This window comes from Zea mays, chromosome 4 (assembly GCF_902167145.1).
Source record: "Zea mays cultivar B73 chromosome 4, Zm-B73-REFERENCE-NAM-5.0, whole genome shotgun sequence".
In the NCBI taxonomy this organism is placed as follows: domain Eukaryota; kingdom Viridiplantae; phylum Streptophyta; class Magnoliopsida; order Poales; family Poaceae; genus Zea; species Zea mays.
The window spans coordinates 158,722,683-158,732,421 of NC_050099.1; the positions used below are offsets into that span (position 1 = coordinate 158,722,683).

At 37.3% G+C, this 9,739-nt stretch overlaps 1 pseudogene; it reads right to left on the reverse strand.

The window, feature by feature from the left end:
- Window positions 1-9,403: 9,403 nt before the first annotated feature.
- On the reverse strand, window positions 9,404-9,524 carry LOC111591441 (uncharacterized; annotated as a pseudogene).
- Window positions 9,525-9,739: the final 215 nt, after the last annotated feature.

The window sequence follows — 9,739 nt, forward strand, 5'->3', positions numbered from 1 at the left end:
GACTCCGTTTTTGGCGATTAATGCCAAAGGGGGAGAGAGTATTAGCTAGCCCAAAGCAAAAGGACCGCACCACCACGCCAATTTCAAAATTTTCGAAACAAAGTTTAAGTTTTAATGTTTTCAATTGGTATCCTTGAAATTAGTATTCCTCTAAGAAATTATATCTCAATTGGTATCTATATTTTAAGAGAGGAGTTTTTTTCAAAAATTGGTACCTAAAATATTTTGATCTTCTTTCAATTGGTAAAACCCTCTTGAACACTAAGAGGAGAATTTCATTAAGGGGGAGTTTTGTTTAAGTCAAAGGAAAAGCATTTGAAACAGGGGGAGAAAATTTCAAATCTTGAAAATGCTTCTCGAAATCTTATTCATATATCTTTGACTATTTGCAAAAAAACTTTAAAAAGAATTTCCAAAAAGGATTTGCAAAAACAAAACAAGTGGTGCAAAAGTAGTCCAAAATGTTAAAAGAAAGAAAGCAACCCTGCATCTCTAGTAGAAGTAAAATATTGGTTTAACTCTAAGCAACCTTTGGACTTACCTTATGCAAACTAGTTCAATTCTGCACTTATATATTTGCTTTGGTTTGTGTTGGCATCAATCACCAAAAAGGGGGAGATTGAAAGGGAAATAGGGTCAAACCTTTTCCTAAATGATTTTGGTGGTTGAATTGCCCAACACAAATAATTGGACTAACTAGTTTGCTCTAAGATTATACATTCTACAGGTGCCTGTTAGGGACTTGTTCTCAAATGCTATGAATTAAGAACAAGGCAACACAGAATTTTAAAGGTTAAAGCCCTTCATCCTTCGAAGCATTATTTCCCTTAGGATATAATGATCTTCAAACGAAGGTCATGAAGGACATACCTTCATCATCGCGGTATATAATAATAAATGAAGAAGTACATAACATATAAGAGACAACATAAACAAACATAAACAATCATATAACATTATTGATTCATTCTCATCATATTATCCTAGAAAGATAGAAACAATATTGAATTGCAAATGTACCTTCGGCTTGATAGAAGATAAAAGTACAAGCGTGACACACAAGCAAGTACAAGTCAGCGTGAACAGTACGGGGGTACTGTTCATCTATTTATAGGCACAGGACGCAGCCTGTGAGAAATTAAATTCATGTCATTTACATTTACTATTGACTTATAGACAAATCTATAAGGAATAGATAGCCTTTTCCCCATTAAGTCGGTTCCTTTTTCCGCTATTTAGCCGAAGCTCCCTTGCGCATAGCTTCGGAGCTACTCCAACCTTCGTCACGATCATGCTTTTTACATCGTATATGCTTTTAACCCGAGTCCGAAGGTACCTGTACATATGTCACACTTGGAAGATATTGTTAAATTACGTTTTTTGAGGACCTTCGGAGGACGAAGGCCCCCAACAGTGCCAAAGGTTCAACACAAACCAATAAAAAGAAAAACTTAGGGTTCAAAAGAAAGGAGCAAAAAGGAAACCGAAGTGTTCCCTGGTATGGCGCACTAGACTGTCCGGTGTGCCACCGGATAGTGTCTGGTGCACCAGAGGCCGTACACTCCAAACTCTTCAGCTTCGGGTTTTCCAGGCGCAGCTCCGCTATAATTCACCGGACTGTCCAGTGTACCACCGGACTATCCGGTGCACCAGTGGAGCAATGGCTATCTGCGCGCAACGGTCGACTCTAGCGGATGAACAATGCAGCACAGTAACGCGACAGATGTCAGAGCAGAAGGTCAGAGGGGCACCGGACTGTCCGGTGCCGCATGAGGACAAAGCCTCCAACGGTCGGCTGGCTCCAAGCCCTAACGACAGGGTGACATGGCGGCGCACCGGACACTGTCCGGTGGCGCACCGGACTGTTTGGTGCGTCCATCGCCAGCAGCCTTCTCCAACGGCTATAATTTGGTTGGTGGCTATAAATACCACCCCAACCGGCCACTTCAAGGTATGAGAGCCCAAGCAACATTCCAAGTCATATAGTTGACATATACAAGCCCTCCCAACCACCTCCATTCATTGATCTATCTCATACACAAGATTTAGGCCACCACAAGCAATACAAGTGTCACAAAAGAGAGATCAAGCAAAAGAGAGCTACTCATGTGAGTTTAGCACTAGTGCCTTGTGAGATTCATTGAGAGAAAGTGTGTGCTACATCTTGTGATCTTCTATGCGTGGAGTTTTTGACTCCCATTGAACTTCCTCCAAAGTTTTGGAGGCTTGTAAAGCTAGCAAGAGACACCTAAGAGTGTGGTGATCCTTGCAGGATCTTAAGTGATCCTTGAGAAGAAGAAGAGCTCGCTGGTCTTGGTGATCGGTGGAGAGAGGGAAAGGGTTGAAAAAGACATGTCCTTAGTGGACTCCTCAACGGGGACTAGGCCTTCGAGGGTCGAACCTCGGTAAAACAAATCACTCGTATCTCTTGTGTTTATTGCTTGTGATTTGTTTGTTCTCTCCCCTTCTAAGTTCCCTTGCGCAACTCTTTGCTAGTATTATTTTGTGTCGCTTCAAGTTAAATTCACATTTAGAGAAGCAACCCCTTGCAAGAAAGAACTTGTGTTACTTTTCTTCTTATCTAAGCCCTCTTGCATTATTCTCCACTAACATTTCTAGTAGTATTTCTATTGATTAAATTCCGCACTCTTTGAAAACAATACTCGTTACAAGCAAAAGACTTAGTTTTATACTCCGATAATTGAAAATCTTGTTCTAACCACTAATCAAGGGATCTAGTTTGGATTTAGAATTATAATTTTTAGGTTTCGCCTATCCACCCCCCTCTAGGCGACTTTCAGCCTTCATCTGACAGCTCATGAATGTTGCAGAAGCATTTTGCACTCGGCTCTAGTCCCTGGCTCCTCACGACCCAAATAAAAATCCCCATCCTGATGATAGCTTCAGGGGTAATCTGATGAAGGTAAATCTCAAAAGTCTTTAGAACTTCAACTAAAAATTTACTCAAGGGAAACTGAAGTCCGGCCTTCATGAAGCTCCTGTAGACAACAACTTCGTCAACTTCGGGCACACAGGCGGCAGTATCTCCTCCAGCCCTCACTATAGAAATATCGCGGAAATATCTCCCTTTCATAGCATCAATCTGACTTTGTTTGATGGATGACTTTCCGAAGATTGTATGACTCGGCCGCCAGGGCCGATCTTCGGCACCTTTGTTTCCACTTTCCAAATCAAAACCTTTGCTATCACCGGAATCCTCAGATAACCCAGCCAACATTTTATTGGTGATTTTCTTTCTGTTTGTCTTATCCATAGCCTCATAAAACCCAGCTAATGCAGGGTCAACAACCTTCTTCTCTTCAGCCATTTAGTAAGCGCTTGTGCAAATGCCGAAGCTTACAAATTAATCAAAATTTGGCAGAGCAAGAAAATTCAGAATGACAGAAATAGCGCAAGCAGTTGAAATGGCACATCAAACGCTATCAATGTGAGTCCCTATTTATATGCCCAGCGCACCACAGCTTGGTGGGCCCTGTATGTCAGTGTATTTCACTATTCTAGCGAAGGGAAGGTGTTTTTTCGGACCTTCGGCTAAAGGCCTTCATTCACGTCGCAGTCTGAATTTGTTAATATAGAAACAAATTAATACTGTGAGGGGCTACTGTTGGGGGCCTTCCTCTTCTGAAGGTCCTCAAAAACGTGACTAATATGTTTTTCAGCGTAACATAGACGGTTACAGGAGGCTTCGGCTTTGAGATGAAGGTATGCGTGATATGAAGATACGACCTGAAGGCAGGATGAATGGACACCGAAACTGTGGCTGAAAGAGCTTCGGCCTAGCATTATGACGAAGGTGAAAGATGGAACCGACTTAAAGGAGAAAAGACTACTTAGTCCTTGATAGCTTGCCTTATGATTAACAGCAAATGTCAGGGACATGAATGTAATTTTGTCCGGGCTGCGTCCCGCTCCTATAAATAGATGAACAGTAACACCGAACTGTTCGTGCTGCACTGTAATCGCTCTTGCGTCACTCTCGCATTTTCACCTTCTAGCAAGCCGAAGGTATCAATGTAATATAAATATTGTGAATATTTATCCATGTCTATAAAATGAGAATATAAATAATTTGTCGATATATCATCATTATTTACATTCTTTTGTATTTCATGTACCTTCATTAATATTTGTTTACTGAGATGATGAAGGTATGTCCTTCATGACCTTCGTCTGAAGATCATTATACCCGCAAGGAGATAATGTGTCGAAGGACGAAGGTCTTTAATCATTAACAATTGTGTTGCTTTGTTCTTGATATATAGCATCCGAGAACAAGGACCAACATATACCTAGGGTACCTCACCGCACAGAAAACAACCCAAAGGGGACAAGGTCAACCAAGAAGGCTACATGAGAAGCCCAACCAAAATATGGTATCTTGTTTATTTGGAAGACAAGCCATATCAATATGTACTTAGAAACCAACTCTATATAGTAGATTTCTTTATAAATAACAAAGAAACCCACATATAAACCAATCGAAGCTCTATTTATAACCCCACCCCTCAGCTTTATAATGAGGGGTGGAGCCCCAAATGGGTATCCTCAGACCCAATATTTTGATGAGGATATATCAACCATGGAGGCTCCCTAAAGTGTCAACCATTTACCATGCACCATAAAAGATGAAAATCAATGGTCACTTACATGAAGTCACGCCAAAAAACTACAAGAGTAGGTGAGTTCATTCCTAACTAATTTTGATTTCAACACTTTTAATGATGTTATACTACCTAAAGGTTCTATGTTGATGTTACTTAGGTTTAGACCTGAAGAAGTGGAAGATACATGGCCTAGGATTCAAGACACAGTGCACCAACCGGTCTAGTCTTATGGGGAAAGACAACCACACCATCCAGATAGAAAGCTTATCACTCCAAGTACTTTATCTATTGATTCCCTAAAGATCTGAGGTATATATGTACTTAATAGAAAGCTAATCAAGTCTAGTTTCTAATGCCATTCAATTTGAGTACTTTGGATATTCCATTAATGAGATCCAAGCAGTTTAGTTGAGACTCCTTAGTCCTCTCATAACCGTACCATCACAAAGAAATTTCTATAACTCTTGACTTCTAAAGGCTATGAAGGTTAATAAGTACTTGATGACATGCTAAGATTTGACTAGATTAGTGAAGAGCAGTCAAAAGATTAAGAGTCAACTTGAGAATTTGTATATGTTCAATTTCTTGTACAAAGTTGTATCATTCTACAATGTTTTATTGTGTAATCTACATATTACTAGAAAGGTTGTGAAGTCTACTTTTAGATTCAACAAATGACTCATTATTTTGACTTCTTATTAAGGAGTTATGACTCTACTACTCTAGTAGTGCAGACTGCTCAAAAGGCCAACAGCCACATGAAAACTATTGGGAATTAATTTCATGCAGGTTTTTTAACATAGTCTATATTTTCATTTTTATTTTATCTTTATACCCATTTAGGAGAGTTATTCATAGTACAAATATCCCTTTGCTTTCAAGCAGATAAGAATTTTTTGATAATCAAATACAAACCCCTCTATTCAGCTATGTGATAATGAACGTAGGTAGTGATCTCTACCCCTTTGCTCTTATGATTTTCTTCACGTGGTTTAGAGAAGCGACACTTCATCTGCTCCCAATTGGTGCTCCTACTCCCTTCGAGTATTCCCTCAATTGATTGTAGATTATGTTGGTTGGTTCTTTGAGAGTGTTGTTGATCAAATCCTCAATTCAGATTACTAAATATTACTAATTAAAGTTGGTGGTTCGCTTCAAGTTCTATTTACCATTTTGCACTAGTTATCACTAATTGCAGTAAGCTATCTGGTTGTTCTATATGTAGTCATAAAGATTGTGATCCTGTGCCCCAAATATTGGGACTATGGCTTCATCCACTAGTACAGGGAAGCTCTATAGAGACGGTTGTGAACCTATTTGTACTGGCGTTTTTCATAACCGCCAGTGCTAGGGGTCAGTAGAAATATTAGTTTTTACATGCAGTTAATTGAGAACCGCCAGTAGAAATCGATTTCCATTGGCGGTAGACGTAATAAAACCGCCAGTACTATAATTTCCAGAAAACATAAAATGGATTTTAAAAATAGCAAAAAAATTGATTAAACCGACAACCTCACCCTCGCTCGCCCATCTCTGTCGTAGGTCGCGACATTTTTCACAGCTACATGGTGGTAGGGAATCAAACCGACAACCTCACCCTCACACGATGCCTCATCTACCACTCCATCTATGACATGTGTTGTAATTAGATTATAGTTTTGTTGCCCACATATTATAACCAACTGAGCTTAAATTGACTATTTGATGTCGTAAATGAATTCAAACAAAAAAGTTATCAACTAAAAAGTGGAATAACTTTTGAAGTCCTACAATTTTGTTTTGATACTTTTTCCATCTGAGGTCGTTTGCAAAAATTTTATTTTGAATTTGACAAATTCGAATGCAATTTTTGAGTGTTGAGATGATTTCAAATAAAAAAGTTGTCAACTACAAAGTCTTATATCTTTCAAGATTTATAACTTTTATTTTGGTTGTTTTATCATTCGATGTCATTTGAAAAACTAAAAAATAAGGATAAAAATGATTTCTAGTGGCGATTTCTTAAGAAAATCGTCACTAAAAATCGATTTTTAGTAGTGAATCCTTAATAAAACTGCCAGTAGAAATCCATGGCTTAATGGATCGATTGTAGAAATATTATTTCTAGTAGTAGTTTTCTTAAGGAACTTCTTGTAGAAATAGCATTGCGGTTGATAACCAAATCCGCATGTAAAAATTTGGCCTCACTGCAAGCTTAGAGATTTTTTCTACTAGTGATTATCTAGTATCAAAGCTTTTGATGTGATAGTAGGATTCTTTACCCTTAGATACATATATTTTGTGTTCGCCCTCTCTACCAAAAAAGCCATAAAAGTATCTTTGTCATAGCCATTTGTTTATTATCATTTTAAAGAGTTTTGTTAAGTTTGGTCCATTAGAGTCTTCGTTTTATTGCTAATCATTTTAACCTTTTGTGCCTTTTGTGTCTCTTATATATATACACACAAAAAAACTATAACTCATATAATTCTTTGCATAAATTGTGATCATATCACTTTATAGCCACTGACTGTGTTTTGTTTCTATAACAAAGTATGCAAGTGTTATATCTAGTCTTTTAGTTCAATTATATAAAAAGTATCAAAAGGAGAAAGGAAAGTTGCAAAAAAGTTGAATCAGATGGTTTATGTGCATAAGTGCTAAAGTGTTCATCAAGTTGCATATTTAGATTGCTCTTCATACTTGAATGCAATTTTTTGCTTGGATTCAATTGCAACACTTGCATCGTAAGCATACTCTTTGTTTGTACTAAATCTGAATATTCTTGGCATGTGTGTTTGATCTATTTACAACACTCATATCTAGTGGCTAGCAATAGTCATTGATCTTCTACTTTGGACTGTGATTTAGCTTTACAATAGCTAGAACTCAAATTGTATTCCTTATGTATCACTCCCCACAAAGCTCCACATACAACCACTTCCATCAGTATATTCAACTTGGATCCGCTTAACCATCACTATCTTGTTTCCACCACATATTACATGCATTGCCCTTATGTAATCCACATGAATTCATTAGACCTTTGGTTGGTAAGAGTGGTGAGGTTGTAAGATTTCTACATATTATCCTATACCACTTATAAGCTTGTTTTTTGCATATATACCGATCTTCCATTCTATGGAAGTGTTGATAGAAAGAGTTTCTTAATTGGTAAGAACAAATGGAGATTGAATTTGGAGTCCAAGATTTTTTAGAAGCTAAGAAGATATCATGAGCTATACTCAAGTTTGAAGATTATGCTTTTTATTGGTGGAAGCAAAATTCACATAGATGCTTTATGATGAATTCAGAAGATTTGGAGAAGGCAATGAGAAAAGATTTTTTCTAAAAAATAATATAAAATGATTTTGCTTCATTGTTTGCAGCATGTGAAGAAAGGTAGCAGATATGTCCAAGCATATTACAATGAGATATAACCTTTATTGCGTTGAGCAAATGTTGTTGATGTCATCAATACAATGAAATACTTGAAGATAGGTCTTAATGCTAACATTGGTGCTACTATTGAGGGAAAATGTTTTAGAAGTATGCATTGTCTTTTGAGTTATGCAACCAGAGAGGAAAATAAAATTATGATGTTGCAACAAGACAAGATCACACGATGCATTAATTTGTGCCAAGACTTATGTGCTAAGCTATATTTCATTGTGTCCTATATTGTTAGAGATAGCAATCATCAACTCCATGAAATACGACTAGACATGTTGTCCCAAAAAAATCTAAGTTAATTCTAGTATTAAAAGAAGTTAACTACATCAATTCAACTCCAATAGCTCTATTATGCAACAAGAAGATGATTTTATTCTCCAAATTGATAATGGAAATGATGAGTTGTGTGATGTTACAAATCCTAATTTCATTGTTGTTCTAAAGCGTCACTTGAGATCTGAAATTGGGATGGAAGAAATTACAAATACTCCCATCATTGGTTATCTCAATCCTAAGCAATATAAAGAAAAAAATCTGCTGCACATGACACAAAATGTGAGCTAGAAGAAGCCATTATGCAAGTTATGGAAGATCATAACTTCAACTTTTAAGCCACATGCCGCAAAATTTGCTGGTTGATCACAATTTTAGTTTGAGAGTTGAATATGAGAAGAAAGATACTACTGTTGTGCCACCTAGGGCAAGAGAGAAATTTGTCTAAGATAAAGTTTATTATTATCCAACAAATATGAGGTGTCAAGTCAAGGTTGTTACAAGCATAAACATGATGCCACAATATGTTGTACAACTAGCTTCATTGCGTGAGGAAATATTGGATAGTGGTGCTGAAATTTTGTGCTCCAACATGCTACTTAAAACTCATATTGAATGCAATACTAGTACAGATGATTCAACTTCAACCAATTCAAGTTTTATGTCTTTTGAGAAGACAAAATATGGTTATTTTGTTGCATCTATTGCTGCCTCGATGACATTTGAAAAGATCACTAGTGATAATAAATATTCGTATGATACTCCACAAATTGTTGGAGTGATTGTGCATCGATACCCTTTGCGAGAATGAGAGACACACAACCAAATTGAGTGAGAGGGAAAACAAAAATGAGTTGTGTGATTCCACTTAATGTGAAGCTGAGAGCATCGACAAATGGAGTGTGAGGGATACACCACATAAAGAGGGAGAGATTTATTGTAAAACATGTGGGTATGATTTTAACACTAACCGACTAATGTGTACTTCTAGTGTTGTATCTCAAAATGTACAAATGTGCAAGGAAAATAAAGAAGATAATGATACTCGTAACACCACCACAATTGACAAAGTGAAAAGATACCCATAAACAGATAAATTTAATATCAAAGTAAACATACGGTCCACATATAAGATATTAAATTGATAAGAACAAATATTACACTTTAGCTTAGCCAAAAGGCTGAGAAAGGTATGAGTTAAAAAGGACATCGACCCCTTTTTTATAGCTCGCTCGGTCGCTCGTCCTCCTTCAGCTAGCGAGGTGGTACTATGTGGGAGTGTTGCACTATGTGTGGCTTCCTGTCATATTGGGCTTGGATGTTTTTTCATTACCCATCTTTGGTGTAACAACCATGATCCATCTTTGGTGTAACGACTTATTGGGCTCATTATTAGGCGAGAAGCAGAG